Source organism: Astatotilapia calliptera, chromosome 8 (assembly GCF_900246225.1).
Source record: "Astatotilapia calliptera chromosome 8, fAstCal1.2, whole genome shotgun sequence".
In the NCBI taxonomy this organism is placed as follows: domain Eukaryota; kingdom Metazoa; phylum Chordata; class Actinopteri; order Cichliformes; family Cichlidae; genus Astatotilapia; species Astatotilapia calliptera.
The window spans coordinates 18,317,845-18,334,281 of NC_039309.1; the positions used below are offsets into that span (position 1 = coordinate 18,317,845).

At 40.1% G+C, this 16,437-nt stretch overlaps 1 protein-coding gene across 1 annotated transcript in view; it reads right to left on the minus strand.

Annotated features, from left to right (window-relative positions):
• Positions 1–4,132: 4,132 nt before the first annotated feature.
• Positions 4,133–16,437, minus strand: part of uts2r (urotensin 2 receptor) — a 99,897-nt gene continuing 87,592 nt past the window's right edge. The window contains exon 5 of the mRNA XM_026177271.1: positions 4,133–4,250. The gene's annotated coding sequence lies outside the window, so the exon portion shown is untranslated. The remainder of the gene's footprint in view (positions 4,251–16,437) is intronic.

Below are 16,437 nucleotides of genomic sequence, written 5' to 3' on the forward strand. Positions count from 1 at the left end.
GTTTTAGTAAGTATCCAAAACATACAAGTTTCATTTATATAATTTTTCAAGGGATCTTATATCTGTTTTCACTCTTGTATGCTTTTCATACAAGTTTTACACAAGACAAATACAAACTTTATAAGATTTATATATATCTTTTCCATATGGGTGGAATGTGGAGAAAAAAGAAATTAAACGTCTTTGTTTATATAAAACAGCAAAAATAGAGAGAATCCCAACAATCAGATGACCCCACCCCTCCATGTGCAAACACTTTGGTGACAGTGGGAAAGAAAAACTCCCTTTTAACAGGAAGAAACCTCCGCCCGAACCAGGCTCAGGGAGGGACGGCATCTGTCATGACTGCTTAGGGGTGATGGAAGGAAATGTTTTCTTTATTAATTTGTACGTGATATTGTTGGCTTGCAATAGTTTTAACAGCTTGGCTAATGCTAAGTGAATGCTAAGACAAGGTTGTTGGTCAGTGTAGTGTTGATCGTGTACCAACATTATTATGACAGTCTAGGCAAAAACAACAACACAGTGCTATCATGCCGTGCTCTAACCATATTGATGTGTTTTTAGCAGTTTGTGAATCAAGCTAAAGCTACACATAGCTATAAAGACATTTGAGACCTATTCATTCTTTGTTTTGGACTCTTCTTCACACTTTTTCTATGCAAGAAAATACAGGATATTGCAAGCCATAGCGCTAATTTAGATTCAATCCCGTTAAAGACAAAGCTAATAGGCTATATTTGTTCATCAGTTCATGGCAATCCAAGAGATGCAGTGGGGAACAAACCCATGACTCTGAAAGATTTTTGCAGAGGAAAACACCAGGTATTAATACGGAATTTGGCAGGAGGAAGAACTCTTAGCTCAGGTGTAGCGTGCAATATGAAATATCCAGATCGCTTCAGCAGTACAGATCGTATATCTGATTAATAAAAACTTAAAGGACATTAGATTTAAGCTTTAAATTTAAAGATTACATTAGAAATCTCCTGTTTTATTTTTTTCACATCTTTTTGAGAAGAAATGATTACACATTAACATTTGTTTTTCTTCCCTGGATAAAACGGCAACTGTTCCCTTAACTTGCTGTTAAATTTTGTGCCAAGCTCCAAATAAAGTGGTTGCGTATCATAAGCTTACATGTTGCTCTGTGTGAAACACTGAATTTGAAATTTGAAAAACTTCTATACCACTAGCTAGACGCTGCATCACAGGGATGAGATGGAAAAAGGATTGTCACTGAGCGGGCTGAATCATGTCACCGCTTTAATCTCGCCATGGACCACCGGATTGCAGAACATGAAAACTGAATTTGCATGAAAGATTTTTTTTTGTGCCCCCTTTTCCCTGTTAATGCCCTATCGGCCCCCCTGGCTAAACTTTGCTAGATCCGCCCCTGCACAGTTACCAGCCGTCAGCTACGTAGAAAAAGATCCTCGAGTAGAAAGTAATATTAAATACATTCTAACAATAGCTGATCAAGCTTAAACGTGCTGCTGTTGTTCAGCCGCTGGTTTCCTCTTTCTGGTGCAAAGTGGGCCAAAAGCAAACCAGAGACACGGACTCGCGACAGAAAAGCCGATCAGCTGATCGTTAAGCAGTTTCATGATTGAAGTAGCAGCAAGAAGAGGCAGTCGCTTGTTAAGCTTAACGCAGGAATGCTTTACAAACATTCAGAGATGGACTTACACACTTGCTTTACTTCTCTCGGGATAACTTTGTCGGAGATGAAATGCCGGGTTGCTAGCGAAGCTCCACATGCTATCCAGACCACTGACAGGTCCCGCATGCCACAGCCGCTCTATCACGTGATGCATACTGCTCCGACGTGCTAACCTGAGGTGAGTTACGGTGTGTTGCAAGTTTTGTGAGGTGCTTTCGTGATATTTAATGGATCGGATTACATTTTTTATTTTTCTCCGATATCCGATCCAGTAATTTAGGTCAGTATCGGACCGATACCGATACGTAATATCGGATCGGTCCATCTCTAGTTTCTGTAGCTTCTGTGCTCACAGCCAGAGCCATGTGTTTCAGAGAGTGCTGTTTGGGATATCTGACATCAAACTTGGCTCTGTAGAAAAAAAACATGTTTTGAATCCAGGTTAAGACCAGTCTGGAGCTGGATTTTTTGGCTAACAATATCTTTATGACTTAAAAAAGGGGAAAAGAATATAAGATGGATTATTGATTTTTATTTTTGGGCATGGCAGGAAGAGTTGAAATTTCTCCTTTTTCCTGTCGTTTTGAAAAAGGCTTCTATTTAAGATGGCTTTACATTTAGAGCGCAAAAAAAATTGCACCTAGCAGCCAATCTACAACAGCCATTCAATTTCCCATCCATTTGTACAGAAATTGGCCGTAATGCAACCAGAGGGTGCAGCAGGGTTGCTCACAAGAAAGCCTCAACAAGACTGGATCAAGCTAAATGGCTAAAATAGTTATTTACACCTGCTTCTAGACAACAAAAGCACATATTTTATTTTTATTTTCACAAATACACAATCAATAATGTGTCTGCACTGAAATAAACACTACAAATACCCATTAGTTTTACTTACATGAAAGCTGTTTTTCTAAAAGATGCCAGTATTTTGCTATTTGATGTTATTGGTTGGTAGGAATTCAAGAGAGGAGAAAAGAGGACAAGCATGACTTGAAATTTTGAGTTATTTTGTTGGAATTTTGACTTAACTCTGCAAATCAGGAAGCTGCTTACCCAGAAGCAGATGGCATAGACAAATGCGTACTGAAAATCAGGTAGTGATATCATCAATGTGCTACCGAAATGTAGTAAACATGAACAAGCTACTTTTATGCTAATGCCTGTGAGTCAGCTAATAGCACATTTCATCATTTGTAAAGCCATGCTGAGAGTACTCAGCAGTTTGAACATTTATTTATTTTACTGGGCCATTTTAGCCTTTATTCAATAGTAACAGTGTAAAGAGACAGAAAACTGGGGAGAGAGGGGAAGACATGCAGCAAGGCCCACGGATTAGAATCAAACCAGGGTCTACTGCTCTCCCTGGCCATATAGCATATTGTCACCTGCTCATCCCACTAAGCTAACCCGATGCTTGAACATTTGAACATTTATGACAAGCAGCAGTAGCGCTGGTAACTCAGCCGAATGCTGCTAGCGTAGTTGTAGCATTGCTAGCTTAGCTATAGCACTGGTAGCTAATGCCTTCCATGTTCTGCTTCAGGATAACATCGAAATGATGGTTAATTTTGGTAAGCACCTCATAGTATAACAGTCATGTTGACTACAGCGCTTCCTGATTAGCCGAGTTATTTTCTTAAACGTTTTAGCTGATTAACTCAAACTTTGAGATACATGAGTTATGGATGGCTAAAAAAAACATTTTCAGTGGCGGAAACAAGCTTCCATACAAACCAGAGCAGATGAGCACATCAGTAATGAAAGCAGGTCTTTACGGTGGTTGCAGAAAATCACCACACAATGTACATATTTGGATTACACCTCCTTAGGGCTCCATTAATTTTGGAGTATCTCATGAGCGCTCTTTATAAACAGGAAATCAAGAGAGTGGGAGTTTAGAAGTTCATAACAGCATTCATGTTTTAGCATTTACAATTTGTCTTCATTTGTAGTCGGTATCTTTTTCTACCTGCTGTTTTGAAGAACAAAACATTTACAGTGCCCTCCAAGAAGGGGTCGCAAGGACCAGCTAAAGACATTGTGTAATATTTTGCCACTTGACCAACGTAAGTACATTGTTTTTTGTTTTTGTTTTTTATGTGTTATTCAAAATCAAACCCTCGATTCCTGTTTTTCCTCCCACTTGTGCGTCAGCAGCATGTACTGTACACCTCTCTCAGTCACCAGGAAATAACAGCTTGACCTGGGCCAGCATGCAGGCTGACCCAGTGCAAGCACAGAAAGCAAGCATGGGAGAAAACCTGAAAAAATATGACGAGTCTGTGTTTTTGAGACGCTGATCTCTCTCTGTGCAACAGGAAGTTCTGCAAGTGATGAATATGCATGCGAGGGTGGTGAGGAGGGGGTTCTGTTTTGTACATTGTGTCCAACAGCACTGGTTCCTCCAGGTGTTCATTTAACATAATTGTGGTCCGCACATGTTAAAAAACAAAATACTCAGACATCTTCTCTGTCCTCAGTCTCACTTGTGGTCGAATGGAGTGAAGTGGAGTTCGGGCTCTGCTCCCATCTGTGTCTCCAATTGCTTCTTCTTTTTATGTCCCCTCACAGCGCTCAGTCATATCTGTCAGGGACACACAGGACAGAGCATGGCTATAATTACTGTGGTTGTAAATCCTCTAAAAAAAACTTGTACATGTACACACACAAACACTTCTCCCTACATGTACACACACAAACACTTCTCCCTACATGTACACACACAAACACTTCTCCCTACTTGCACAGTGTGTCCTCTTTGGAAGCAACATGGAGGTAAAAATAGCAAAGAAGCTGTTATCAGCTCCAGCGTGCGTTTACGAAGGTAGTCACAGCTTTTTTTCTCTCTCTTTTTTCAAGTTGCTTAAACAGACATCTTGAGCTCAAAGAAATCATTACAGTGTGATTTAGAGTGCACAGTAAACAGGATTGCCTGGCAGGATCAGGTTAGCAGTAAACGGTGTCTACAGTTTCAGTGCTATCATCCCTGGGGTGTTTGGTTTTTGTTCCAAAAGAAAGTTTATCACCGTGCACTATGTATAATCTCTTTAAATGAACGGCGCCTCTGGAATATGGAGCTGAAGCTACAGCTTTTCACAGACAAAATGTGTCCATCCTTATCATTCCTGCAGAATTGTTTGAAAGTCCATGAGGGTACTACGTTTCCAAGATTTGTTCCTATGGGTTATAATTGGTAGTGGAGAATCAGAATCTTGCCTATAGGCACAAAACAACTTAGTTAGGTTTGCAGTTACAAATACAGGCTCTTCATTGCCATGGTCACAATCGTAAACACCAATAAAGGCGTACAACAGACATTGTCAAGTAACTTGGACTATGGAAATAAACAGCATTATCTTGCATTAACTTCCAATGTTTGACCAACCCATCCATCCACCCCTCCATCCATCCAACAGGGACTATTCACGCTACAATGTCCCTCAGGCCATCTCCGCACGCATCTTTTTCTCTCGCGTCACAGTGTGGACTGCGAAAACTGAGATTTTCGAAAACGATGACACATTTTAGTCATATATGACTAAAACTAAGACGGCGGGCGGCATTGTACAGCAGTTTTTTTGTTTGCTCCTAATTTTGTCAGCCCTATTACAGATTAATATCAGTTTGGACATGCTCCAGATAGCTCCAGATAAAACTCGGCACTTGACATTTTGCCACGCCGTTTCAAAGAGCCGGAAAGTAAATAAATGGCAGACGAAAATGATGCAGGTTGAATGGTCTTACATTTGATGCATGCGCAGTACAGGGACATTTTCAGTGTGGATGAAACAACTGAAAACGGTTGCGGAGCGTTTTTAGACGAAAAACGCTGTTTTCAAATTTATCAGTGTAGACGTAGCCTTACTCACATCACTGCTTCTGCAGCGAGGATGTGAGATACACGAGGTTGTAGACACGGAGCCAAACCTCCAAATGAGAAATCTTTTTTTCCCCATAGCCACTCCTGAACCAAGTCAACCCAAGCAATCAAAGAGTTGTTACCAGTAGGTAATGAAAGCAGAGATGAGTAGTCATGCTTATAACACTGGAGCCTCCATTTGTACCTGTACTCACGCCAACAGAAGAACTGCTGTGGCCACATTTTCGATGAAGTGATCTATGGGCTGGTTTTCCGCTTTGCTCTTAGCTTTGTGTTAATATTTAAACACCAAAAGAAAGCACTTGTGTGCATGCTGAGTAGGATAGGGATTTGTGCAAGTGTATTGGGAGGAAGCCTAAGGTATGAGAATGCAAAGCAGATCTCACTTCCTGCTCTGCTTTGGGCCAAATTACTTTGGGCACAATGGGGTGTTGCCAGACACAAACATAATTTATGAGTAGAGCCCTCTGCATTACTTCTTCTTCTTCTTTTTTTTTTTTACAACAGTATATGACTATTGCTAAGGGAACAACTTTTAAATAGTTAGCTTAACCCCAGCTCCCTTTTAAAAACAAAAATCAATCTTCATAATCTGCTCTGTTGTTATCGTCTTTGCAGCTTTACTTGATGGATTTCAATCTCAGCATTGGAAAGCATAAGGTGTTATAATCATAATAATCATCTTATTCAAAAGTAAGTGCACATTTATCTGAGTTTAATCAAAAAGGTCAGAGAAATTATGCTAGAGTCTTCACAGGCCTTTTGCAGGCAGAAAATTTCCCGAAAGTCTGACCACAAATCAAGGATGCTGCAGAGAATGCACATCTGAATCCAGATGTGGAGCTCATCAGTAGAGGAGGATTGCCAGAAGAACATCATTAAAGGTAGTTACGGAAATGTGATCAGAAAGTGTTTTTTTTAAGCAAAAGACAAAAAAAAACCCATTAAATAACCACAAAATGTGTTGCAGACTCTTCAATAGTAATTTTACATTTGTGCTCCTCAGCACGTACTCTCATAGATAAAACAAGTTTGCCACATAAGTCAGTCACTACTGAAGCATCCTTGTTTGGAGACAGATAATGAACACACGTGCAGCTAATGAGTTGTGTGATAAGGAGGTTTATGTAGATTATTCACCCATTTTCATAATCCCTCATTTAACTTGAGGTGTGGGGTGGGGAACCTGCACAGGCACACGAACCTGGAAGCTCTATGCAGAGAGACCCCAGTTTACTCCTGTGAGGCAACAATATTAACTCTTACACTACTGTAGTCAACAAGTCAACATGACTGTTATACTATGAGGTGCTTACCAAAATTAATCATGGACTTAATAATCACTCATCATTCATGGGACTGATTCTTTTTATTGTTAAGGCCTAAAAATAAACGGTGTGAAAACAAAGTTGACATCAAGCGATGATGAGCTGCTCCTGATGGGGTTTTTTGTCGGTTTTGCTCCTGATGTTTCAAAGAAAGAAAATTAAGAAACTGAGAATCTGGGTCCATCCAATTTTTCATGAGAAGAGAGAGGGGGAATTTCATGGTTTGACCCAGGTCTTGCTGGCAGTGTTGGGAACACATGTGAGGAGGGAGAAATAATTCCAGAGAGCCGATTGACCTGGAGCAGCATCTTGCTGTGTGTCTGAGGTAAAATAATGTTATTTTACCAGTGTTACCTGCAAGTTCTGAGCTCTGACCGCTTGTGCCAAATGCAGTGGTGCAAATACATTCTGCGAGATTACATGGTCGGCGTGAACAGCGGCAGTAAGAATGAGGGGACTCTCATTCTCACTCTCTTTTTAACACATATTTAATAATATTTTTTAAGTCCTGTCTGTGTTAGTTTAGATTTTACATTATATGTGGTACAGTATGACAATGTCTAAGGGAGGACAGGCAGGAAAAAAACTGCACAGATTTTAGGTGTCTGGTGTGTAAAGGCCTTGACTTTACACAGTATGCATTACACAATACTTTACATTATTTTTGTGTTGTTACTTTAACACGGCCTTGAGATGGATTGTCACATATTTACCATTTAACAAAGTAAACTTTAGGCCATGCAATAACATAAATCTTGATCCTAATATGGACACACACAAGACCTTTTCCTGGTGTTTTAGTATTAACACAAAGCTGAGTGCAAAGTTGAAAAGCAGCCCAAAGATCACTTCACAGAGATTGCCAAAGCAATTCCATTGTAGAAACAGGTGCAAACAGGGTACACATGAAACGAGCCTGACTGCTCATCACTGCTTTTGTTACCTGTTTGTCAGGCTCTGACTGCTTGGCCAGGGTCAGCATACACTTCAGCTTCACTGTGTACTGGCTTAGTGCAAAGAGTCCATGTCAGGTTATCAGCAGTTGTTTCAAGGCACACTGCTCTTTCTTGTCCTTTTGTGAAATAAAATTACACCGTGTGTAAAAGGTTGTGGACTCCTCCTGAAGTCAGATACCAAGTAACAAATCTTTGCCACTGTGTGATTAAACTGCAGTGTGATTACTGAAAATGACTCTATATGTGCTGTTAAAGAAAAATGTAATTACTTTATAGAGATTTACTTCCAACATTGTTGATCAAGATATATATGACTTAATTGGTAGATAAAGGATGACATGAAGTGGGAAGACTAAAGCAGAGCACTGCAGAGAATTCTGGGAGGTGAGGGTTGCATTCGTCACTGAACGCCTTGCCAATCTGATTAATTGCTGTATTACTGATTGTTCCAAATTATTGAATAACTTCATTCACTGCTGCTGTACTAATCAATATATTTTATTTGTGATGAAAACATATAGATTGTACATCCCTCAGCCAAGTCCATAGAGCAACAAGCACATAAGCTCTCGCTAATTGGTCTAGACTCTGAAAATAACACGGAGCTGCCATTACTCATCGTGTGTGCTTTGATATAAGCAGCCCTGCTGGCAGTTTGCAAATGGATTAAGACAATTAACAGATGGACTCTCCTTCACCTCACCTTGTTTTTTTAAATTGATCTTGTTTAATTGATCGTGGAGTCATGCACTGTAGTACCAGAGCAACAGCTTAATGGCATTACAACAGACAGCATCAGTTCTCTTAAGCACTTTCTACAGCTAAGTGCAACACTACTAGCGGCTTATTGAACACGCTAAATAATCATCATGTTAGCATCACCGCAAGCTTTATTGTTATAGATTGAACATTCATTCCTTTTTGGCCTCAACCTAAAATGTCTTCTCATAGCTCACATTTACCTAAGTCTGCGTTTTACCACGGTCCTCGTTGTTATTCTAATCATATGGATGTGGGTCAGATGCAAATCCATCCATTCGGCATCCGTTCATCTTTTTACAGATTTATTGCGGTTACACACAAGTAGAAAAGCCCATGCAGTTGGTGTTATATATGCCATTCCTAGTATACTGACACAAAGAATCAATTAAATTTGGTCTTTTCTGGGCTGAATAAAGGCATGCTTAAATGATGGGTGGTCCAGAATAATATTATCTGCTATTTTCAGTGTACTTCTAACTTCATTTAAATTATTAAAGTATAGACAGATTGTTTGCAATGGTCTTTTCACTTGTTCCACAGAGACACTCAATGAAGACAAATTCCAGTGCAATAAAAATGACCTTTCCTGTTCGCTACATCTTGATGAACCCAGGCCCTTTGATTAATGAATATTCATCAAAGAGGCTGTGTTTTTCTCAATATCTGCAGACTGTTCCCAAATGTAATCAGTATCTCCCTCGGAAAAAAGAACAAAAGAAATAAAGAAAAAGACCGGGCACTATAATGGAATCTAAGGCGTAATTTGAACAATGCGTTTAGTATCTTTGAGATGGGAAATATTTAATTAGTCCGTTCCCAGTAAGCTCACTGTGAGAGTAAAAATTTACAAATGGTCCTCAGCTATTTTCTTTTAATATTTTACTTTGAAATAGTGATGCATAAATGTCCTTTAACAGCATGTAAAATACTTAAATACCCTAAGAAAATACTGATGGTTAAACAACTCACATTAGGTTTTTAATGCCAGATTGAGGAGGTGGTAACATTTCCCAATTGTGTGTTATGTACTGTGTGTTGAAATTGTTTATAGACCAGTATCCAAGCCTGTTAATGTTCACTGTTCACACACTGATTGCTGTGACCCCTCGAGGTACCCTAATTTCTGCTTCTTCTGGGCTATATTCTCAGCAGCATATTAAACATATCAGGTCCCCATAAGGAGAATCATGTGCTAACAGCTGTCTAAATGACTCAGGTAAAGTTTGTAGCATGCGTGCTTGTTGTTTTTGTCTGCTTCCACTTGTCTTTGCACTAGGACGATGTCGGCGTAAATGTGCAGTCATATTCGTTGTGTTCCCACTAGTGCTTTCAGGTTAATCTCGTTGAAATGACATTAACGCCACAACGCGGCAAATCTCCGTTAATGAGTTACCGTGGATCGCCCCGTGCGTGGGGCTGGACGGCCAACACCTTAACGAGCTAACTGCGCTAACACACTAGCTCCCACCAATTGAGCATTGCGTGGCACATCCGACATACTGTTTTACTTTTGTCCATGACGCACTTACCATCAGGGTCATGCTTCACATGAAGACCAAGATAGTTTCAAACGCCAGATCTGAATGAGGGTGGGGGAGGTTCAGTTTCGGGTAGCGTTGAGGTAGTTGCCATGTTGCAACGAGCTTAGCGTCTGTCTTGCTAGCTTGCGCTGTGCTCAGTGGATCTGCGCTCGACAGTGCAGCCTAAGCAGAGTAGTCGAACGCAGATCCACTGAGTGCTCAACACAGACAGCATCGTCAGAAGAAAAGTTGATAAAATAAATAAAAAAAATTGTATTGTTCGATACATATGCGTACCAAACCGAAAGCACTGTATAGAACGGTTCAATATCGATACGAGTATCGTTGCACCCCTACTGCTTATATCTTATCGCAACGGCCCAGCCACCCCGGTCTTTCATAAACTGGTCATCATTTTCATTTTACATTGTTGTGCAATTTAATTTGCATCAAAAAAATTGTCAAAATATATAATACACGTTTTGCAGCTGTGAGTCATGACTTGGTCTCATTTGTTTTCATCACCCTAGTCTGATTCTCTTTATACCCACTCATTTCCCCACACTTCCTTTACCCTCCAGCACTGTGTTTGTCTTACTGCCTTTATCATTCCAAGGAACTAAACACAAACTAATGTCACTAGTTTCACAGGTGCACAAAAATACTGTATAATTCAAAAATTGTACTAATGGTGCTACTTGTAGGGAGAATTGTCCATTCAGACATTCACAGTCCATCGAGCCAAATTCAAAAACCATCCTGGACCAAAGTGGTGGACAGAGTAAAATGGCCATCTACCTAAGAATGTATATACAACACGTCTATTCAACGTAAATTCATTATATTATTGTCTGAACCTTTGAAACTTAGTGCTGAAGGCAACACAACGCTGAAACCAGTGCGGAGGACACAATCTAAAGGCTGGAAGAGACAAATTAAAGCAATGTGAAGCAACATAAAAGAGAAAGTAATTAAAAACAGACTTAGAATGCAAAGACAAACGGAGAGTGGAGCAAAGACAATGCAGGGACAAAGGAAGACATTTAGAAACCACAGGCGAAGAACCAAATGACGACTAAGTAGCGCGATCGTGAACATGACCTGAATGTTCTAAAGCACAAAACGTTGAAGGAAATGAGCAAACTGCATTAGTCTTTGAGCTCTCATTATGCTTTAATATCTTTCTGAATATGCTGGACCCGAGCAATACTTTTAGCTGCATTGACTTTCAAGTGTAATGCGTTCGCCTCCGAATGTGTCAGTACGTATTCGCGTGAACGGATGCTTTTTGGATGTGGAAACACATGACATGTGTTTCCACATCCTGTATACTGGATCCATTTGACTGGAACACTTAGCATCGCCCTGCCCTGTAAAGGTAAGCACTCTGCAAAGTGCAGAACGCACACGTGTGCGCTCACAAACTTGGCACACAATAGGGATATTTAACAACATTCTCCACTCTATTGTGTTGTTTGCAGGTGCTGTGACAATTTCTGGAAGAGAGAATCATCAGTTTCTCATTCAGCCTTTCCTCTGATTCAATTTCATTCTGGGTTTTTTTTTTCATAGTACACAGCAATAAGAAGTCACGCAGAGACTCAATGGACTCTTATTTGGATGCTTGGATACTTCAGTACCTGGTTTGCTGAGGCTAAATGTCCAACTGATCTGCAGTAAAATATTTTAAGGATTTCTGCTTGCATAAATCATGTTTTCCACTTATTTATTTTAATACGCACCAATTAAAATGACATATAAGTGTCTAACAATGTAATAAAAAGAGAGAATACATGTTGGATATACCTAGGGTTAGCGTTAGGAATAGGGTTGGAGACCTTGGAAAATTAAAGGCGATCTATTATAATAATAATAATAATAATGGATTGCATTTATATAGCGCTTTTCGAGAACCTCAAAGCGCTTTACAATTCCACTATTATGATGATTTCCACATCCATGCTTTCATTTTTTGTGCTACTCAAATAGTTTTGAATGATTTGTTGTAAGAACCCATCCCTATGATATCAAACTGTAACTTATGGCAGGCCATCAGTTCAACTACCAAGCTTTCCATCCATCCATCCATCCATCCATCCATCCATCCAAGAGGCCCCTTACTATAGGAGTTTATTCTGCATTAAACACATGTCTTTTCTGCCAATCAGTGGGAGCTGAACATGCACTGATTAGCAGTGTTCTGTGTTTGTGAGGTTTGACAGGTGTATGTGAAGTCACCTTTAGCTCATCAGATGAAGTGGGACTGTGAGTAAAAATTCATTAGGTGGTTCAAGTAAAAGTTCTCAGATCAGTAGGTATTCGCTCCAAATAAAGCCAGCATTCATGCCATCTGAACATATGTCTTCACCTAGCTATTGGTGCTTCCATAATTATCTTTAAAGTGCATGCAGCCCAGTTTGATAGTCAAGCTTAGAGAAGTTTCTGCACCTTAATTTAGCAGATCAGGGGCCAATTGTCTTCACTCTTTCCCTGACAACCACCCCAGTACTCTGTAAATATCCATAAAGATGTGGTTTGATGACCATTTGAATAGTTTCCTGGTTTTGGGTACCTACAAAGACAGAGACCATCCTGACTCATTCCTGATGCAAACCCAGTCATTTTGTTCTATAAGCAAGCCTGAAATATGACAGACACCACTCAGATCAGAGGAGAGCTTCAAGGATGGTCCTTAGTAGGTGTTCAAGGAGCAAAGAGTTAAAACTTGTTACCGTATGTTGCTTCAGTTAAGTTAGAGTAGCCTGATAGGATCCTGTTAAATGACTTTATTATACTAAATATTGCAAACTCAACTCTACTTGCACACTCCAAGTGTTTTATACAGTCTGATCCACCCATTTACACAAGCTCTTGTTTCCTACGTTGAAGTGCTTTCTATCTAAGATTTACACACATTCACCCTCCAATCAGCAATCACCAACACTCTGTCTTTCATGACGTCATGGTTAAGTGTTTTTTTAATGAGGGCACCTTAACTCCATCTATTAGTGACTAACCCTAACCCTGCCTTCATAATACAGTCAACGAACTTTCTGTCCTCAAAGTTCAGATGGTTCTCTCAGGTGACTTTGTAAGCACATTTAGACTCACACAACAAAGATAATAGCAGACACACAGACAAACACTTAAGGAGTGAGAGATATAAAGAGAGAGGGAGAGAGCATCATGGGACCTTGGACATACAAATCCACCTGGCTGAAATATTCAGAAGTGTTAACAAGCCCGAGACGGGATATGTGGGACTTCCCCCTTCTGGTCTACTTATCTTTGCCTCTGCTAAAATTATTTTTATCCCTGGTAGGGACAAGACACACATACCCCTCCCCCCAAAGTCTTTTTTCTTTTTTTTCCCCTTCACAAATCACACTCTGCTGAGGTCTGCACTACGAAGCTCGATTTGGGCCTGAAGGACAGTAACCTCAGGTTTAGCCTTGGTGTGACACAGATCGTTCACTGCTGATCAGTCAGCAAGTATATATGTATATTACCTGCTTATGCATATTGTCCATTGTTGAATACTGCTGTTTTGTATAGTCATATAATGCTAAAATAAACTGAACTTTATAAGCTAGTTATTGACCTTATACATGTTATATTCATAGTTGGTTTGTCCTACAGCTGGATACGGCCCAGGCTGTAAGGCGAGCTGCAAGTTTATATTATATTTATATGGTTTATATTTGAAAAAAGAAAAACAGCTGTACTATGAATGGTCAATCACTGCTTCAGTGGACAATTGTCTGACTCATTGCTGCTGACTAACACAGCCATGAAATATTCATTGTTGGCTTATTATCCGATGTTTTTCCAGCTTCCTGCTTTGGCTGCGAGCACATGCTTTATCTCCTCTTTACTTTGCAGCATGCATGTCCCACTCAGGTCCTAGCGGGCATGAAAGTAAGGAAGATGAATCTTCGCTTTTTGAAAGGATTTTTTCTTTATAGGAGGCACACATTTGGGGACTATTTGACGACAGCGTGCTTATAGGGTATATAAATGAACATTCAAGTGTAGTTTTTCTCCTCAAGATGATGTTTCATTAATGCAAGCTCTACAGTTTGGAGCCGCCTAAGCTTGCTGACTCTTATCCGCATCGCTCTAGCTCACCACTTTGTTCTTCTGCTGTTAGAATAGCACTGGGCAGAAAATAGAAAGTTGAATGACTGCTCATTGGACACCTGTTGACTTGAGATTGCTATGCATCTGGCTTTGCACCCTTGCACTGATCTACCTCCTCCATCACACCCCCTCCCTCCTCCTCCCACTGTCATTTTCTCCACAGTCATGTTCCAGCAAACCTCCCCTGTGTCCTCAGTGGCAGCCAAACCACCTTACAGCCCACTTGGCAGCATCCATCAGGCAAGTTGCACCATCTTTGCCAAAGCCTCATTAAGAGCTCATCAGCCACCATGTGGATCTCAGTGTGCTGAGGAAGTGAGGGCTCACTGATTTCCTCTGCCATTTCCTGTATATCCACATATGTAAATTATTCAGCTAAGTGGGGAAAAGAGCAAACTTCAGCGTGGTTTCTTTCTCCATCTTTAAGGAATTGTGTGACTTTTGTTTGAAGCGCTGAAGGAAGCATTTAGCTACCAGCCCTTCAAACAAAGTTGATTGCAAAGCATATTAGCGGCACAGTGTTATAAATCTCCGTGGAAGGGCTGGGAGAAAATCTTACAGGCTAATTATTGTGGTTATCAGAGTTTCTATTGTTATGTACTTCACATACTCTGGACCATGTTCAATTTGGATGCCAGCTTGTGGAATTTGGACTACAACACTACACTTCTGGACGAGAAATAGATCAAGACGTGTCGAGTGTAAAATCGCGTGTGGGGGTGTGTTTGGGCCTGGGTGGAATTTTAACTGAATGTCCGGGTAGAAGACGGGTTAAAAGTAGAGCTGGTGTTCCAGTTTTGTATTCTGCTTGTTATGGCTTCTTATTCTGACTCCCTCTGCTCTGGCAGGACACACAGACCTAGCTCATAGCACTTGGCTTAACACCCATAGCTCAGTGGCTTGTTCCTATCTTTGCCCTGCAGCACTGCAGGCCTCATCCACACATGCAATCACAACACTGCACACAAACATCTATTAATGGGAGAATGTGTGTGGTTTTTTTTTTCCACAAATACACTTTTGATTTAAGCTTTTATTTGATAATTAACTTTAAACGTTCATCAATTGAATGGTGTTTTGATTTACTCATTACGGTGGTGTGGTAATTAAATTTTCTCACTCATTACATATGCAGATATAGTAATATTATTAAAAAAATTTTTTTTTTAAATATTATTAAAATCTTTATTTATGTTTTGCTTGGTGCTTGGAAAAAGCAACGTAGCAATAACGCTGATCATTTTCTAGCAATGCAATGTTTCTTGTTAATTGTTGTTAACGTGTCAATGCACTTTTCTATATACAGCACTATATATGTGCATGTATGTGATGTACGTAATAAAAATTAAATACTACACCACTCATTAGTGTAGTATTTAATTTTTATTACGTACGTTCGACTGTTTCATTACAGCAGCAGAATACAGATAGAATTTGGTATCTAGACTGCAAGCTTTTTTCTCCATGCAAATATAATGCACACAGAAATTGTGTAAACATTCCCCCTGAGTCCCCAGAGGGTGGATGCTGGAGTGGTGGAGTGGTTTAAAGTGTGGGCTGCAATGCAGGACAGCAGCAGCACTGACTTGTTAAAGAGAGAGAGTTGCAAAATTTGCAGCTTAAATCAACCACCAAATTGGAAAGGCGTAGTTGGAAAGTGGCAGGATGCCATGTAGCTTGAGTTGCTTGCCTGAACTAGCTCAGAAAAAAAGGCAACATAAATGATATTTAAAATAAGAAAAAGACAAAAACAACTATTCTAAAGGCTTTAGGTTTCCTGTGACTGTTTCCACTGCCGATGGATTACATGCTGCATATTGTCCTCTGAGGCCTCTGACAGTCTGAATCCCAAGTTGAAACAATGAAATCAGCCACTAACAACAACAGATAACATACTGTGATTAGGCTTTATGACCCCCCGCCAAATATTTGGTTGGTCATACAAATATATTTACATGCATCAATAAACCTTGGCTGCCCATGACCCTGTGGCTGGTTCACCACTGTTCCTTCCTTGGATCACTTTTGATAGATACTCACCACTGCAGACTAGGAACACCTCACAAGAGCTGCAGTTTCGACAATGCTATGTTTCAGTCATCTAGCTATCACAATTTAGCCCTTGTCAAACTCATTCATATCATTTCAATTGCCCATTTCTACTGCTTTCCTTCTAATGCGTCAA